This window comes from Rousettus aegyptiacus, unplaced genomic scaffold, assembly GCF_014176215.1.
Source record: "Rousettus aegyptiacus isolate mRouAeg1 unplaced genomic scaffold, mRouAeg1.p scaffold_m13_p_10, whole genome shotgun sequence".
NCBI lineage: Eukaryota > Metazoa > Chordata > Mammalia > Chiroptera > Pteropodidae > Rousettus > Rousettus aegyptiacus.
Genome location: NW_023416285.1, coordinates 79,973,833 through 79,993,136, shown reverse-complemented (window position 1 = coordinate 79,993,136; position 19,304 = coordinate 79,973,833). Strand labels below are relative to the sequence as shown.

General features: G+C 42.3%; 1 protein-coding gene across 7 annotated transcripts in view; it reads left to right on the top strand.

The window, feature by feature from the left end:
- Window positions 1-19,304, top strand: part of SVIL (supervillin) — a 205,317-nt gene that overhangs the window by 91,262 nt on the left and 94,751 nt on the right. Inside the window, exon 1 of one of the 7 annotated variants that reach the window (XM_036228072.1) lies at window positions 6,999-7,022. The exons of the other annotated variants lie outside the window; for them this stretch is intronic. The gene's annotated coding sequence lies outside the window, so the exon portion shown is untranslated. Of the gene's footprint in view, window positions 1-6,998; window positions 7,023-19,304 lie in introns of those variants that run through there. 7 annotated transcript variants of the gene reach the window in all.

Sequence of the window (19,304 nt, the reverse complement as noted above, 5' to 3'; positions counted from 1 at the left end):
TACTCGCCGGGCATCCTTTCTTGTTTACTGTAAATTGCATTCACCCGATAGGCCATGGTTCTTGCATCTCGTGGAAACCCAAATCTTGTCTGTGTGCCTGTCTAGGAACTGATTTTGTTATTTTTGCTTCCTGCTAGAAGACTACAAAAAGTTCCAAACTAAGGATGGTAATATGGAGAAAGATGGAGAAAGGGAGGGAAAGGGAGGGAGGTGGGGGGGGGGAGAGAGAGAGAGAGAGAGAGAGAGAGAGAGAGAGAGAGAGAGAGAGAGAATGAATAAAAGAAAGGAAAGGATTCTTGTGATTCAGAACTTGTTCTAAATTTTCCAGACGAGAGGAAAGAACAGCTATTACCCTGTGAGTGTGCCCCAAGGTCAAAGTCAGGCTGAGGAGCTAAGTGTTGACCTAGGTGTCAGGCACGGACCCCGCAGTCTGGGGCCCACGTTCTGTGTCTCATCCTTGACTTGCTCAAACTAGTTATTGCAGAAATGAAATATTCCTGCTGTAGAACACTTTTCTCTTTGCCAAATCAGTGTGATCAAATATTTCTGAAGTTAAACAAAATGACATATTGGCCTGCAAGGATTATCCACACCCTTGCGTCAATAAAAAATAAAATAACTGAGCGGCTGCTGAGATGGAGCCGGGAGAGGCTATTTTGTGCTCAGAACGATGCCCCGAGGCAGCTGCAGATAGCATTGTTTTTGTTCAGTTTTGGCCAGGCTGGTGTGTGCATTAGCTCATGTTCCAAATCTGTCACCCGAAGAATGTAGCGAGAATCTTGTTTCAATCTATTCTCTCCCACTTCACCCTTTCCTGAGCCAGAGTCCAGTGTCTACAACAGCCCCGATCGCCAAAACTGGAAGACAGCAGTTGTGACTAAAACCTGATAGGCTTTTCATGTGATTCATGAGAAGACATAGAGCTTATCCCACTAGCCCCAGACACACATCTCCGTGCCCTATTCCTCACCCACCCCGAAGGTAGTTGCCGCCGGGTTTTAGAACACATGGAAATTATACTTTCCCTAATGTCTACAAGTCTCCCTTGAAGCTGGAGAGAGAAGGAGGAGAGAGAGATCTGGGGGCAGCCATGATCGTGAGCATGAATTTGCAGTTCAGGTTGGTCCTCTCTGCCCTTAAAAGCTCAGGCAGGAATTGGGGGAGTTGTGTGGCTTTCAGGGACCAGACAGCCCTCGCTCAGTCACATACCCACATTTACAGAACCCATCCGTTAACCCTTTGTTTTCCCCATTTTTCACAAGCCCTGCATTTTAACCTGTCTGGGGGTCAGTTTCCTCATCTGTGGATGGGAACGGATTCCCGTGAAACTAGACCAAAGCACTTCATAAATTATCAAACACTTTCCAATGTCCATTCGTGTGCAGATTAAATGAGCTAGTGAAAGGACTTTGTTTGGAGTTAAAGACTATGTAAGTGTAAAGTGATGATGTTATTAATTTATCCTTACTGTGTGATGACTGCTGTATTTGGCACTGGGTGAGAACTGGGTTTCCTACCTAAGAAAGCAGGATGGGGCGAGTGCAGGAGAGGATGAGGTGACCCCCTCTGGCTGCACCCTGATGCCTCATTATCTGTGGCAACATTTTCCAACCCCCTTAGCTATGAGTTTAAAAATGCTTTCACTTCTGCATCCAAAGGGAAAGGAATTTTCAAAAGACAAGTTACAGATGGATGCACAGCAGCAGAGTCCACCTTCACAGCCACGCTCCCAGGGGAGGGGGCGTTCCCACAGGGAAGGGGCCTGTGGTGCCACCCGCGTCTGGTTCTCAGACAGGAAACCCACTGCCTCGTCATGCACGCCACAGAAAAGGAAGCTCTGGGCCGTCCGAGCAGGGCCCGAAGAGCAATGAGCCCTCGGGCTCTGCGGCCTTAAGGGTGGGAAGAACAGTAGTCCTTTCCCAAGTGGCCACGGACTTGTCTCCAGTCAAGGGAAACCAGGTAGTGCAGGGGGTGCTGGAGGCAGGACAGCCTTCTGCGCTCCACCACGGTGACCTGATGCCTCGTGCTGTGCTGAGGGCCGTGGACGGTGGAGCATGAACGATCACACAGAACCACCAGGCATTTGGGGAAAGTGTGTGTGACAGTGGTATGTCCACACAGCCCATCAGGGTAGAGGCAGAAGCACTGAAATCGAGAGCCAAGTGTAGGCTTTTGCTCTGTGCAATATCTATTTTTGTCTTGAAAAAAAAATGAGTTTATAAGCTCTCCCTCCATAGGTATTTTGTTCGGTTTTTACGTTATTCATTGCTCTTTCCCCGTCAAGAAACTGGTTAGTAGAATGAGTGGAATGCTCTTTCTTTATTGCTCAACTGAATAACTATTGCCAGTACGTTCCTGGTTCACTGTCCTTTATAGATAAGTGTCATTGCTGTTGGGACACTTCATGCTCCGTGGGCGTGGGCTGAAGTCCAGGAGCCCCTTCCACGCCGTGCCCAGCAAGCCTTGGCTGCAGTGTGTGTTGCCTCTAGGGAACCATCCACGAGAATCCCCAACTCCATCAAGGAGCCAGATATGGCTGGGACTTCCCGTTCCTGGTTCAGCAGACATAGGGCTGCGAAGTTGTGCTAAGGGGACATGAAGGAGTTCTCCGCCCCTGGACCAGCCCCTCCTCCCCTCTCCCCTCAGTGTGGCCTTAACTTTTCAGAAGCCTCAGCATCTTCTCAGCAGTGGCTGGGTGAGAAGACAACCAAGCTTTGCAGAACTGGGTGTACATTAATAAAAGTGCTTCTTGGATCTCCGAGGATAGGGTTCGCAATCAGTACATTTAACAACATGTTGTCTTTAAGGGGGAAAAAAAAAGAACTATAGAGTTTGTGTAATTTATGTATTAACTATAGCTTAATATAAGCTTGGTGTTAAGTATTCTTAATAAAATTTGACACGTTGTCTAAAATATCATGTTGCTAATTGAGGAACTTCCATAATGTATCATTCTTTTCCTCAGAGGATTTAGGCTGGAGGAAAATCTCCCAAGCACTGTGAATATCTGTGCATGATCAAGGAGGAAGCAGGCTGAGTGGGGAGGAGCAGGCATTTGACATATGTGGGTTTTGATAACCAGCCTGGTCAGAGTTGAGTGAAGACAACCTGGTTTCTGATGGAGAGGTATCTGGGGACCTCATGCATGGGTTCCCTTGAACTGGAAAGTTCCTGGAGAGCAGGGAAGGAGAAATGTCCTCAGATTTTCACAACTGAAATATTTTGAGTACTCAGGGACAACTGCCTATATTCTTCATGTGAAGGTTTGAGGGCAAGCTTCAGGAATTTACCAGTTTACTTTCAACTATTAGCTCCTGTCAGGGCCTGCAAAGACTCTGGGACAGTGTGTGCCTTGTTTGTACTTTTAAAATAGTGTGAAAGTTTTACAAAACATTATTGAATACAGTCAGTATAAACTTATGAAACCTCCCCTTTTTTCAAAGTGCCCTGTAACTATACAAATATTAGCATGACTGTTATCAAAATTTTTAGGGATAACACAGAGATTAGGGCCACACTCTTCAAGGTATGTTTAAGCCTGGATAACTATACTTGATCATTTTCAATGTGACTTTGATTATCCAAAGTCCTGCTTTTGTTTCAAACTTCAGCATAACGAATCAATAAATGAGATTTTTTCCTTTGAATTTAGACAGTGAGTTGAAATTAGACTATTTCTACCACCCTTTTCTAGCACTAAAAATGAAGAACATAAGTGCATAGAATGAACTTTTATCCAAGCGTTGGCCATGAAAGAAACATTTAGATAAATCAATTGAATTTTGTTTGGACTTATATAATAGTCACACATATTTTGCTTGAAAATCAACTAGGCTTTTCTAAGAGAACATTGTACCTAACAAAGCTCATTTTGTATATTTTAACCATGGTTTTGTATGCTTACTATTAATTTGGATCCTAGTAGGTCTTGCAAATGCCATTTGCCCTTTTCCACATAACTACCCTGTATTTGTGGACCTCTTGACATTTAAATCTCCCTCACAGAGGCCTCCCCATTAACCAGAAGGATCTTAGCAACACAGAACTGTGACTAGCACCTGGATAGTTTAGGTGGAATTAAAATTTAGGAATTGTAGTAAAGGGAACTCTACATGTATTCGGCTTTCGGGAGCATTGTGTTATAAAGCACTCAAGTGGCTTTATTTTCATATTTAAAGATATACAATATGTTTAAAAATGGAATATGTGTCTATGACAATTAACTGCTAAAAGCATTAACATTGTTTTCAAGAACCGTCTTAATGTGCCCTGAGCGTAAGAGCAGTGTCTGGGGCTGGCGTAAAGCGGCGGGGATGGCCGGATGCTGGGGCAGGTGCTCTGTCCTGCCTGCCTCCCGCCCAGAGCTCTCGGACCTCCCCACAAGTGGGTGGGGAAGGACCCTTCTCAGCATGGAGCTTCGCGCAGCCATGGCCAGTGGTCCACGTTGGTATAAGGGTGCTGTCCGCTGCCCTGGTAGGTCCTGTAGCACCTGATAGTCTGTAAGAACTCACATATTCAGGAACATTATTCGTTCTGACACTGCCAGTTTAAAAGAGGTGGGGGCTGGGAGGAGTAAAACAATAGTGTTCTATGACTTTGGAATGTATTATTTTGTCAGACGTGAGATTCTATATAGAATGTTTACACCATTATAATGTTTATGTGACTGTGGGACATTATTGTACCAGTTTATATATGTAGACCTATTACTTTTTTATGAGACTGCCTCATTTTTATAACTATCAATATTTGAGCTTATAATATGGACGACTGAAAACAGCAGAAGCCCTTTTCTTTAGCTGATGATAAAGCTTCCTTGGTTTTTACTCCATGGATATTTACAGTCCATACTTGTCAAGGGCATAGGGTGGACAGCTCTGGGCGTGCCCAAGGAGCGGTGACAAGGACAGACAAGGAGTTGAAAAGAAACGCCCACAATACAATATCAACAGCATTTTCAGAGTATTTGATATTTAACTCACATAATATAAATCTCACATACCTTGAAAGGCCACTGGGTATGTGAGACATTATATTATACTTTTGTTTTAACAGTTTATTACTAGAACAGAATTTTTTCACTGATTCTCATTGTCTCCCGGCCCCAGAACAAGGTTTGACCTATAGGTTACTCAACACATATTTCTTGAATAAGTGATAAAGTAATTTTCTGACATTTTAGCTCTTACATATCTCAGAGATATTAAAGTTGCTGTAAACAAAATGGCTTGAGGATTTCTATTAAGGATGCTGTTTGTAAAATCAACTTTGGAAAGTGCATTGATTCCTTTATGCCACTAGGGGACAACATAGTGCAGTTAAGAAATCACCTTTTTAATGGATTCTTTTTAAAAGAAAGGTTAGTACTGGAGCTAATAATACTCTTAATGTGGATAACTATGACCAAGCTAATTCGGTTCTGCAAGACGTTTAATGCTGTATCAGCCTGTTATAAGCTTAACAGGGGAAGCGTGTGTCCAGGTTAAAAATATATCCATAAAAATAGCCTGATAATATATTTAAAAATAAAGTATTATATAAATAAATATGTGTATGTGTATATAGTAAATGAAGATTTAGTCTTTAACCATTTTAAAATCACTTTCCGCCACCCAACCAAATAGCATATATGGGCTAATAGCTAAGAAGGTGTAATGTACATATTAAATTGAAGAGGAAAAGAGCTGATAAAAATCCGTCATTCTACCCATGTAATCGACACAGCTTTAATTTCAGAGGGGAAATGCAGTGGCTCTAGTCCTGCTAATTGGATCCGACTAAATATATACCTTTGAAACTGAGTGTCAGTTGGGTTAATATAATCAAGTCTGTGAATAGTTCTCTTGTTCTGAAAACCTGTTGGACAACCCAGCTTCAGAGAGAAATGCCTGTGGGAGGGTAACTCCGGGAAGACGTTTGTTGTTAAGAAGTGAGTCACAGGGACTGAAAGAGGAATTTTCTTTTACCACATTAAATTTAATTAGAATAAGTTTAAGATTAGTTCAGTAGTCATTGCTGATTATTTGAGAAATTAATTCTTTTGTTTTATTTTTTACTACCTTCAGTTTGCCACTTCTAACGTTCTGAGGTTTGGCCCGTGGGGATGGCAAGGGAGTTCCAGGTCACCTGCCACGCCTCCCCTTCCCTGCTGCGGCAGCAGCATCCTCTTCAAGGGGCCTTGGCTGCCAGAACTTGCTGGCGAGGCTTAGCGCTAAGCCAGCAGCTGGGCTGTCTCACCAACTTTTCTGTTCCTGGCCCAGTCTCTGCTGGAAGTACTAATTAGGAATCAAACAGCCCCAAAAGCTGGCAGTTAAAGAAGAAAAGGAAATAACAGTATTTCAGTCCTCTATAACTCGGCCTTAAATAATGGGAAATTAGTTGCTTGAGAGTCAAATAAGCACAAAAGCCAACCAGCTCAGGGCTTGGAGGCGGCAGCTGACTTGCTGACTGACTCCATCTGCCTTTGGAGGGGCCTAGAGCAACTCTACACCGGCCAGATTCTGGCCACACCTGTTGGCCACCTGTGGCTCCTCTCCTACTTTTGCCTAATTTAGAGGTTGTAAAGGCGAGTGCAAGCTGATTCCTTTAGAGTAAAGTCATGTCAGGACGATATGGGGGTTGATGTTACTTTTTTAAACTCTGCTTTCCAAGGCCGTCTTCCACAGGGCTAAAGGACAAGCGTTCGGTTTTAACTATCCCACATCTCTCGTTGTTGCCCTTTGCTCTGAATGTCTTGACAGGATTGCCGAACACCTCTATTAGAGAATCCCCTGGGGACTGAATAGGTAAACCTGCTCAGTGAAAACTAAAAATTGGTCTAAAATTTATACCCCAACATGCTAGCCTTGAATAGGCATCTGGGTTTCCCACCCCACCCCACCCCATTCGCCAAAATTTTTAAAAATTTTTAAATTACAGTTGACAGTCAATATTTTATATTAGTTTCAGGTGTGCGGCATAGCAGTCAGGCTTCGCGCATTTACGAAGTGATCCCCCACCAAGCCTGCTACCCGCCTGGCACCGTACGTAGTTATTACGATATTATTCACTATATTCCCTGTGCTGTACTTTACATCCCCATGACTGTTTTCGTAACTACCAATTTGTACTCCTTAATTCCTTCACTTTTTCCTCCATCCCCTGAACCCCCTTCCCAACTGGCAACCAGCAGTTTATTCCCGGCATCTGTGAGTCTGCTTCCGTTTTGTTTGTTCCTTTATTCTGTTCTTTAGGGTCCACATGTAAGTGAAATCATACCGTATTTGTCTTTCTCTGCCTGACTTATTTCACTTAGCATAATAATACCCTCTAGGTCCATCCATGTTTTCACAATGGTAAGATTTTTATTATTTTTTATGACTGAGTAATATTCCAGTGTGTGTGTGTACCACATCTTCTTTATCCAGTTGGCTAATGGATGGGCACTAAGATTACTTCCATATCTTGGCTGTTGTAAATAACACTGCGATGAACACAGAAGTGTATATATCTTTTTCAAATTTGTGTTTTGGTTTTCTTTGGATACCTATCCAGAAGTGCAATTGCTGGGTCATAAGGTAGTTGTATTTTTAATTTTTTTAGGAACCAGAAACCTGTTTTCCATAGTGGCTGTGCTAATTTGCAGTCCACCAACAGTGTATGAGGTTCCCTTTTCTCCACATCCTCACCAACACTTGTTTTTTTATTTATTGATGATAGCCATTCTGACAGGTGTGCGTGATATCTCATTGTAGTTTTAATTTGCATTTCTCTGATGATTATTGACATTGAGCATTTGTCTATTAGCCATCTATATATCCTCTGGAGAAATGTCTATTCAGGTCCTCTGCACATCTTCTAATTGGGTTGTTTTGTTGGTGTTGGGTTATATGAGATTTTTGTAAACTTTGGGTATTAACTTCTTATTGAATGTACCATTGGTGAATATCTTCTCCCATTCTGTATGTTGTCTTTTTGTTTTGTTGACCGTTTCCTTTGCTATGCAAAAACTTTTTAGTTTGATGTAATCCCATTTGTTTGTTTTTTTCTTTTGTTTCTCTTGTCCCAGGAGATATATCAGGGGGAAAAAAAATGTTACTAAGAGCTATTCTATATCAGAGAGTTTAGTGCCTGCATTTTCTTTTAAGAGTTTTATGAGTTGGGTCTTACATTTCAGTCTTTAATCCATTTTGAGTTTATTCTTGTGTATGATGTAAGAACATGGTCTAATTTCATTTTTTGCATGCATCTGTCTAGTTTAGCAAGCACTATTTATTGAAGAGTCTATCCTTTCCCCTTTGTATATTCTTGCCTTTTTTTTGTCATAGATTAATGGACCATATAGGCAGGAAGTTATTCTGGGCTCTCTATTCTGTTCCATGGATCCATGTGTCTGTTTTTATGCCAGCGCCATACTATTTTGGTTATTGTAGCCTTGTAGTATAGCTTGATATCAGGTAGTGTGATACAACATCCGTTTATTCATAACTCTGGTTTCAGACATTCAAGTCCATTCCTCTGAGAAGCAAAGAATGGCTGTTACGTGTGAGCTGTTGGGGCTCTGAGAAGTTGTAAAGGGATGGTCTATGACATACAAAGAAGTTAATGCTGGACACTAGCCTGAAGGAAGAGTGAGGCTGTCAGACTAGTTTTTGCTTGCCATAATCACATAATTTGACCACATATTTGACTTCACGTGTGACTCAGGACTAGTGGTTCGGTGAGTGCCGTCCTCACAGGTCTGCTGTTTCATGCTCCCTGACCCTCCCTCATCATGCTCCGGCTCAGCGTCACACGCTGGCTCAGCGTAGCAGTCTGTTGACAGTGCCCAGTACTCTGCAGGGACAGATCACATTTTGGGGAACCAGTGGGTAGAATGCCTTCTGAATGACGAGGAGACCCATGGCTAAAAGCTGAAGGAAATTTGTGCAATTATGACTGTGCTGCAATTAATCATCATAGCTGTATTCTTTTCCTTATATGTATAGAAGTCCAAGGAGCCCCAGGAGGGGAGAGTCTGCAAGGCCAGGCCTTCACAGGATTAAAAATAATGGGTGTTTGTATTCAAGCATGGTTTGGCCAACAGTTCAGTCTCCTTATCTGAAAACGCAGTTTATTTCTCACGGCGCATATTGATTTTCTGCGCTGCGAAGGCTTGGTCCTGCACCTGCCCCAGTGACCCTCTCTTAAGGATCCAGGACATGCAATCTGTTTGGAGACAGCCAGTGGCTCTTTCGAAGTCAGGGTGCCTCCGTGAGTCGGGAGGCGTGCTAAACAAGTTGCTCCACAGATCAGGACTCTGTGATCCTCTGAAGGAGCTCGTGAAGGGGCTGTGAGAAGGGAGCAACTGCAGAGGCAGAAAGACAGCTGCAGAGAAGTTTCCCTTGCACAGCCTTGCTCCCTCAGGCCACAGCTAAAGTTAAGGTTCTTTAACCCTGCAGGAGGACCCGGTGTCTAGAGTCTGGCTTGCTCCACCAGCTGAGTTTATTATTATGTAAATGCACTAACAGTGCAGGCTTTTAAGAGTTTTTGGCAAAGGGTAACCCTTTGTCTGCCAAAAGGTGGACTCTGGCTTTGCTTGCCAGCCCAGAGTCTGTGTGGTAAACAGTGGGTGACCTATAAGCCAGCCAGTCAACTTGCACGTTGCCTTATTAGGCAGGCCGAGAAGGCTGGCGTCTGGGGACAGGCCTGCAGAGCTGTGACAGTGGACTTGCATCCTGTAAGGAGCCCAAGAGCCCATACCCTAGAGACATGACCTAGTACTGCTCAATTAATTCTAGTGCACTGTAGTGACAGGCACTGTCCTTGGCAGACATACTTTCTGGTACAGATGGAAAACAGGAGGTGACTTCCCGAAGGACAGAGGGGTATATCTATCTCATTTTCCTAGAGATTCACTTATTGTGTAGCTTGTTCTAACAAGTCCTGTGTCAGGACTTATTTTGTGGAGTGTGGTCTTTATGAAGAAACGGTTAATGGTGTCCTTTTAATCAAAAATGTTTTGGAGACTCTTAGGTCTTGTTCTTATTTTCTAGTAAAGGCTTTCTAGTGCTGAGGTCGTGTGGGGGTGAGAGGAAATTTCACCAGGCAGTAAGGTCAAGGTTGTCCAAAGGAAAGAGGAGAGTCCTAGGAGCCCTGGATTCTGGGCTGTCACACATAGGCTAAGTGACCTTGGACAAGTCACTTTTTGTTGCCCTCTAAAAAATGTAGAGTTCATTTGAATGAGCTCGTCAATGACCTCTCCATTATAACTTTCTTGTCCAAAATTACATTCATTACATTCCCTCCTCTCCCTCTTTGTTCTCTTCAGTAATAAGGTTTAATGAGTGTTGCTGTTTAATAGCCACAGCTTAGCACCCGAGGGGAAAACCTGAATGGTTTTAAGCTAAATTTTCTCTTTTGAGTTTTTTCCACAGCTGGAGACCAAGGAAGGTGGTGCTTTTCTAAACTGAAGGTTCTGTTCAGATTTGCTCAAGTTCTTGAAATTAGCTATGGCTCATGAACCGAAGCTGCAGGTGAGACATGCACAAATAGAGGAGCCTGAGTTAATCTCGTGGCAGGCGACCACACACAAGTTTCTTTTCCTTGAGTGGACTGTTCATGCACAGTGTGCGGGTGTTGGCCTACTCGGAAGGAAGCGCCACGGGCAGCTTCTTCTAACTGCCCGTCACCATCACCGGGAGAGGCTCTCCTCTCCCTCTAGAAATCCCGCAGTAGCAAAGCTCACCTGCCCTTTACGTGAGTTGGGTGTCTGTGTGGGGACGTTTACTGCAGTGGGAGAAGGACGTCTGAGGTGATGGTGGCTAGGTGTTTGTTTTGACCTTGTCCTCTTTTAATTGACCTGTGTCTGCTTCTTATCCTTCAGGGAACAGATAAGTTCACTTTCGCCCTCTTGGTTAAAGAAATTCTTTTTTTTTTCTTTCTTGTTTTAAATATCTGTTTCCATCTCTGTTGACTATTTGGCTCCCCAAGGCGTGGGCTATCCCTTTGAGTTACTTGTCCACATGAACTTGTAACCTCTACAAAAAGGGACCTGTTAGGTTGGTGCTGAGCACCACTAGGACTTTAGAAGACCCCTGAAAGGCAGTGAGTGAGAGCTTTTGGCCAGGGGGAAAATGACTGCCACTGCCGATTATAAAGAGAAAAAGATCAGCTGTGTCCAGAACTAGAAGGGGCATTGAAGCCTCTGTAGTGACACATTTTTTTATGCATCACAAAGATGTCAGAAGATGGGAAGGGGCCTCTCGTTGGAACATAAACTATGAGTTCCTGATTTGAAGGCACAAAAGTCTACTGCATTATAAATTCCAAGTCTATTGCTTGAATTTTTTACGTCCTACTTCTCTTGAATGAGCAAGTTAGAACTCTAGCAAGCGGGCAATTCTCTTTTCTGATTAATTTAAAGATATTTGTCTGAAGTTTTAATGACAAAAGATTATTTGATTTTGAAGGCTAGACACTGGTTTTAGAAAGTTAAGAAACAGTTTTGCCTTTATAAGGGGAGGAAAATTACTTAATCCCTGTCTCAAATAGATGGTACTGTTTTAATTGGTGATGGTTGATTCTTCTTTAATTATTTCAATAAGTGATTAGCTACAATGAAGTAATAATGAAACAGTGTGAATGTAAAAAGTCATATGATGAGTTACATTTGTCTAGGATGCGACAGTTTCATGCATTGTCATTATTAAAATGCTTCCGCTCATAGCATCAGGTGTTGGGAAGGCAAGAGGAGGAAGGAAGAGACAGATGTTCTGTGCTCTAGGAAGGAAGTTCTTGCATCAGTCCCGCAATGTGTGTCTCAGCTCTGCTTGTACTTTTGGTTGGTCTATAGCTCGAGGGAACACTGTCTCATTTTACCCAGGAAGAATTCATCATCTTTGGGGAAGGCAAATAAATGTATATACTTGATAGATAAAAAGGATGTCGAGAAACTGCAAAGGCGTCAGCGTTACCAAGGTGGAAAAGGACCTTGGCACTCTGTACAGAACTCTGTCCTTAATTTATTACGTGACTTTCTCTCCTTGACTATGAATTCAGTGCATTTGAGGGCAGCAATTTTTTCAGCATACTGACCACCCCAGTGTCTGACCTCTAGTAGTTGCTCAGCGAACCCCGTGTGAGACTAGGGTACGGGTTCTGGAGATGGAGTGAATATGCACTGCAGGAGGTAGGAGTGGTTTGGGGCCAGGGGTGGATAGGGGTGAAATCTTTGACATTTGTTGTTTGCATATTGGGTTTAGGTAGCTGGCTGAGAATCTACTAGAAATATGCGATAATGAAAAATGTCAGCCTCCAATTTACATCTTCCTCTCAACACTGAATTCCCCCTGTACCTCACATCCTCGGCAGTCAATCTTTCACTGGCTGTGATATGATGGCTGGCTGGTCTTGTCTGATAATGGAGAGCAAAGCTCATTTAGCACTATTGCCAGACATGGGCCGGGTTGTAGTATCATGATAATAAGATTTTTTTTTAATCGAAAAAAAAAAAGGCGTTTATAAGCTTTTCATTTCACTGTTTATAGTCCCAGTTCAAAGGCTGAAATGATAAGAGACATGCAAGCCATATATTAGGAAATGACTGGGCTAATACATCCACATTCCTGAGCAAGTGGCCTCTCACCGCCCAAAGACTGTGCAGCAATGGTGTGTTTCAGCTTGGTGTCAGGTGGAAAGAGAATCTGAAAAGCCTTTTTCTGCCCGGGCTTCCTGGATGGCTTCCTTGTTTCTTCATGGCAGAGGAATCTCCTCTTTCCGGGAGGCTCTCCATTGCCTCCTTGTCGCTTCTGAATGGCCCGGCCAGTCTCCTCTCTGTTCCTTCTGAACGTGGCCCACGTTTACGTTCTTGCCTCCTTCAAGCATCGTTCTCATTCCGCTTCTCAGGCTTGTGTTACATCTTCCTCCTGGCACGTCCAGCCCTCTTCTCTGCATTTACAACTAGGCTTGCGAGTCACCTCCTCCAAGAAGTCTTCCTTCATCAAACTCATCTGATTCACTTTTCCTGCTGCATCATGGACGTACTATCGTGAATGGCTCGTATGAGTGGTTTTTGAACTTAGGAGCATCTCGTAATCCTCTGGGTTAGGGAGACCTTCGTTTTCAACAAACATTTTATGCAACTCTGAGGCACACAAAGTTTGATACCAAAGTTTGATATCAGATGTTAAATTTGCTCGTAGGTGCAAACTATCTTTAGTGATTTCAACAAGCATAGTAGAAGATGTCTTCGACTTGCGTGTCATAACTTTCCCCTGCCAGCCATTCTGTGAACACAAGATCTGCTTTCCTGGTGATTATCACCCATGCTAAAACTGGCATGGACATGTCACATCTCATCGACACCCCTCCCGGCACTCCGATCAATCAGCAAATGCTTTGGGAACCTGTTTTGAAACTCTAGGTAAGGTCTTGGGTACCAGTTAGCGTAACCTCGTGGAAAATACGGGAGATATTAGGAATGGCATGTTGCTGAATTTTTCTTGGGTTTTCGTATTGTTACTGTTGTTGAGGTTACCATTGTTGTTGTTTGTATTAAAGTGTCCTTAATAAAGGAGGAGAAGGAAGCCCAGAAATTATTTTTTTTCAAAGTTCTGTCCTTCAAATCATTCAAGTATAGCTCTAGAGTAGCTATTAGGTGCCAACGGTCATTTTATATATCTACTTGTCTACCATCTGGATTTTTAGACTCATAAAAATTTCTCATATCTGATGATTCAGTATTTCCTAGCTTTCAGTTCATGTGAAAACCATAAAATAGTGAGTATCAAATGATCAGAGTTGGCAGGGGCCTCCTCCCATCTCCCTTGAGAACTGCAGTGGCCTCAACCCCCTTCCTGCTGGGTTCCCCCTCAGTGAGGGGGTGGCAAGGCTTGGGCCTCTGCCGCTCTAAAGATACAGTGTTCTGTAGCTTATGATGTTCTGTGATACAGCTTCAGATTTTATACAGCATACACCTAAATTTATACTGATTCGTGAAGTCATTGTTGAAGGACCAAAACTTTATGTGTTGGTATTGTAGCATGTGTCAGAATTTCATTCCTTTTTAAGGCTAAATAATATTCCATTGTATGTCTATTTCAGTGTACATGTTAAACATGGGATTAACCTTTGTGTTTTCTTGCTCTGAGAAACAGTTGGCCAGCCTCTCTTCCTCTAAGTTATCTAGATTATTTTCCCTAAGAATCATTAGCCGTAGATTCAAAATCAGCCAGAAGTTAAAATGATTAGAGGTAATTTTCACTACAAGTGCTAACATTGTTCATTTGAACATTCATTGTAAAGATAATAATACACGTTTTAATTTAGAGGATTGCAATAAGCCTTTCTTTAAAGCATGACTGACATGGCTCTTTCAACACATCTGATAAAGACATATCTGTAAGTCGTAATATTTCTTATTGAAAGTACTTTTACCTTTTCATCTCTACTTACTTGGCCTATTTTAAATTACCTTACATAGTGATGCAACACAAAATTTTATTTGCAGACTTGTCCTAAAGATTACTGCTAACCAGAACTCACGAAGCATTGCACAATGCACACAAGAGGAGAATTACAGTAAAATAAGGAACCCGGAATGTCTGAATAAGGAGTATGTGAGGAAAGGGAAATGAAGAGGACTAAACGGGCTCCTGACTGGTGGGATTACTTCACGTCAGGTGACCCTGCCCCAGATTCAGGGTCCACGTAAATAAAATCCACCGAAGAAAATGAGAAAACCATTTACGGCTGCTCCTAGCCTACAAACTAGTCCTTCGCTTGGCTGCAAAAATATATCCTTCACTCCGGAGTTTCAGCCCAGCCATCCATCGTCTTCAGTAGCTCACAGTAGATTTCATTAAAATTGTTCTGTGACACTTCTTAAATTTAGGAATGAACCAATAACTCACGACAGAAAGTACTCAGACAACTGTTAGTCGTAATTTCACTTCGCCCATTTACATTTTGGCTCATTTTCCTGTAGAGTGGGACACAAGACGGCATCACACGGGCCTTGGCAGGAGTGTGTCACATGCCTGCATCTCTTCAATCTGAAGATTACTGCGCGCATTAGGTAGTGTGCTCCGAGTGCTTCCACGTTCACGCACTCGCTCGATCGTGACTTCATCTGCGTATTTGCACCTTTGGTTCTACTTTGACCAGGGAAAGGTGGTTTTGCCTTTAGAAACACATTTTAAGTGGTCATTCTAGGCTTGAGCATTTACCTTAGACCACACCGTAGCTCAGTTTTCTCATCTGCACATGGGGATAGTAATAGGATCTCCCTGCAGGCTTTGTGAGGACCAAATGCGTTTCACAGAGCACTTAGCATCACGCCTATCCTGTGATGATGAGTCAGTAAAGGTCTCAGTCTTCTATTCTCTTCATCACCACACCAGGCATGGTAGAAAATGGCTAGTTGCCCATGGGGTACTCAGCTGCTTCCCTTTCCATTGGTTTTGTTTCCCTTTCTTCTTCCGTGATAATGACATCTGGGGTCCGTCTGCCCCTAGTTGCGGGGCTGCATGCGCATTGTCAGCCAGAACAGCATCCAGAAGGACTGGCTGGCTCCTCAGAATCGCTTCTGAGTCATCCTGAGCCACAACTGTGCACAGTCCTGCGGTCCCTGAGGGTTTAACAACTTGATCCTTTGTCATCTAGTCCCCTAAGCTTTTGACCTTGGTTATTTAAGAGGTGATCCTTTTTACCTGGACTCATATCAACATTATCCCTTATTGGAATAGAGGATCCTCTTTTCTGTTTTTCCCTTTCCATCATGTCCCTGGCAAATCTAACATTTTCTTCCCACACACAGATACTTGTGTTCCACATCATTGCTTCACATTTTAAGAAAGACAAGACTTTAGTAGGAGTCTCAAAGTAAGGAAGGAACGATAACACTTCTCCTTCATGCTGCCCATTGAAGAAATAGAATTGGCTGAGCATGAGGCAAAATCTAAGAATGAGGAAGCATGGAGGCGATTGCCTTGCTTGTCTGCTCACTTGCTCGCTTGATTCGTACATTCACTCGTTCACCCAGTATTCATAGTCCCTGTGGTAGGCACTATGCTTAGAATGGGCCCAGAAGTGCATCTCAGGTGTTGCCCAAGTTTTCATAATCCTTAGGTAGGAGACAATGAAGGCTTTTTTAGCAAAAAAAAAAGTTTGATTAACAATGGAGAAGCACTGAGAGAGAAGAAAAGGTGTAAAGGGGCTTTACAGGTAGGTTCCATCGCCAGTTTGCAAGGGGATGAATCCAGGTACTTTGTGTGATCGTGAGAAATACTACGTTGCATATTGTAAGGAAACTGGCTATCGTCTGGATCAACGCCTCAATTATAGCCAAGAAATGCATGTAGAAGAAATTGGACAGTTGCTATGCCTTAGGTCTATGGTACAATTCCATTTATGAATGTGATTTTCTCCCAGATTTTTAGTCCAAGACTTAAACCTTGGGATTTCAAGGGGACCTATTGCCTTCAATCTTTATTTGTACTTAATTGTTTTTGGTGAATACCATAGAAGTAACTCATGCTTGTTGTGGAGACTTTGGAAAAGGAGGAAAACATGAAGAGTTCTCTCTGAGTCTTGAAATGTTTTGGTCTGTTCGCTGTCTTTCTGATAAGGCACGTGTGTGTGTATCTCTAAAGTAATATGTCATGAAACATTTTCTAAATCACTAATTCTTTCCAACAAGGTTTTTTTTGTATGATTTATTTACCCATGCTTCTATACATTCTCCTTCATAGGCTGGTTTCAGTTTTATAGATTTATAAATAAAACTGTGGTGAACAGCCTTGTATTCATTCAGTCACTTCCTTGGGAATGTGTCTGGAAGTAGAATTACTGCATCATTGTTTCATACAATCTTTTAGTGCTTCTCCAATAAGATGGAACCTTGGTAAGAGAAGGAAAAATCATAGACTAATCAGTTGTTTTCACGACACACACACCCCCACACTCACCAGGCATGCTGACTTCTGTCTTCGCCTTAGGGTCTTCAATGCACCCTACTTTTCATGTCTGGAGTCAGCCCTGGCTTGAGAAACACCTATGGAACCAAAGCCAGACCAAGAAATTATATGAGATTGGCTAAAAGCAACCAGGACCTCTTGGCTCAACTCCTCCTCCTGGGGTGAGGCTGACCCCTTACCAGTTAAACCCACATGAGCTATCGCCCTGGGAGATTGACTTTGACCCAGGACCAGAGTACAGCAATGGCCCCTGTTATTCTGTGTCCGGGCTAATCAGGGATGTGGGAGTCGTCCTAAGGAGAGTGAGAGGATGTGGCCTTCCAGCCTCTCACTGCCATACTATAAGCCATGCGACCTTGCTAACATTTTATAAAATGAAGAGCACGTGATCAGAAGGGCTCCTTCGGCTCCAATTTTCCCACAGTCCAAGGTCTTGGGTTTCCCAAGGCCTGATTCAGTTGTCCAGTGATGCCACTTTGGGGTGCTGGTATCCCAGGGGCCTGTTCATGGTCATCAAGTTCGCTCCAGCCACACCCGTGTAGTATGGCATGACATGAGATGTACAGGCCTGTAAGAGTGACCTCCCCCTCCCCTCTCAGTCACACATTTATGCCTCCTCCCCAAAAACGGTTTTGCATGCCCATCTACAAGCAACTCAGATATTCGCTTTATTTCTTTTCAATTCAAAGATTAAAACTTCAAACACGTCCAATAAAATATTTACTTCCATAAAGCATTGCTTCTGAATATGGAAGACAATAGTGCTTTGAAAATGGAAAAAGTTACTGTTTCTAAGTGGACGCGGTGGCAGAGAATTCTGTGCATCTCTTTTCTTTGTGCTGAGTGGGCAGCTAAGTGATATTGTTAGAAAGGTAACAGCAACATCACAGTTTTATATTGAGATACCTTCTCCCTAAAATTTAAGAAAATCACACCTACAATTTAGAATTTTCTCTACAGATGAATAAAATATGTTTACCTACAGAATGATGTGAGGGAATGTTTGCCTAGTTTGTAGCTCCCATGTGAGAATCTGCCAACCTAAAATAATAATAACAATAATAATAAAAATTATTATTATCATCATCATTAATTATAATTACTGGAGAGTAAATGAAAAGTGTCATGGGTACTTTCTACTGATATAAAATATAGATTTCTTTACTGTCTTATTTGGTTTATGTGCGTTAGATACTTAAAGAGATTAAATTATTTATTCAGAGTTTAGTAAAGAACTTTCTGTTTTTTCTTTTCAATAATTAAGCCATATTTAAATCTGTGTGCTTTATGTCATAATTCATGGCTGAGGCAAGTAATTCTAGTAAAATCCCAATACCAACTTAAAGAGAATATCCAAATTCTTTTTATTCCATCCTGGAATTTCAACTTAAAAATTTAAACTAAAGTTATTCTTTAATAATTCAGAAGAAACATTTAGATTCACTTAGGATAATTCAATTGAGTATTCTGTAAACAGAGTGCTTTTCAGGAACATAAATCGTGACAAGCAAATGAGACTACATTTTATCAACTGTGGAATTCTTTGTAATGGATTATTTATGAATATAGCTATTATTTTACCCCATCTGATTATTCATTTCCAGAGTCAGCTGCGGCCATCACATACTCTGCTTTCTCTTCTCCTTCCCACGCTGCCTTTTTCTTTTTGTTCCTAGTTGGCCACTACCTCCTAATAAAGTTTCCACCACAGTGTTATCTACAGTATTTCAGTGGTTCCTTGCTGCGTTTTTCTGTAACCGCCCTACTTGCCACATTTCTTCTAACTTTATAAGAGCTGGAGCAATCATTACTATAGAGACAATGCCAGCTATGGTCATTGACTCACATAGTAACCAGCGCTGATGTACCTTCTGTTGATATGCCTTAGTTATTCTGGCATGTAATTCTTCATTTTCAAGTTGTTTGTAGTTTAGAAATCTGTTTAAGTTGATCTGGTTTGAAAGCAGGATATAAAATCAATGCAAATCATTTTGGAATATGCTCTCTAGCTTTGAGAAAAGATTATTCTATTACTTCATACGGTCATTCAGCAAACATTCACTGCAAGCCTGCTATACACCAGCTTTAGTATTCAGTACGAAAGATATAAAAACGGACATAGTCAGGGTCCCTGCCTTCTGGTGGGGGTCAATCATGATCTTGATTTCACCTCCCCAAGACGCTACAGTTCCATCACTAACCACGAGTCTACCAATGAGCAAGTTACTTCTCTAGTCCCCTGTTTCCTCATCTTGTTAATGGGACCATTTTCCTAGTTTCTCTTTAATGCCCTTTCTAGCTATAAAAGTGTCAGTGTCTTTAATTACTGCATATTTTCTTGGAATTTCGTTATCACTGCTTAGACCCACC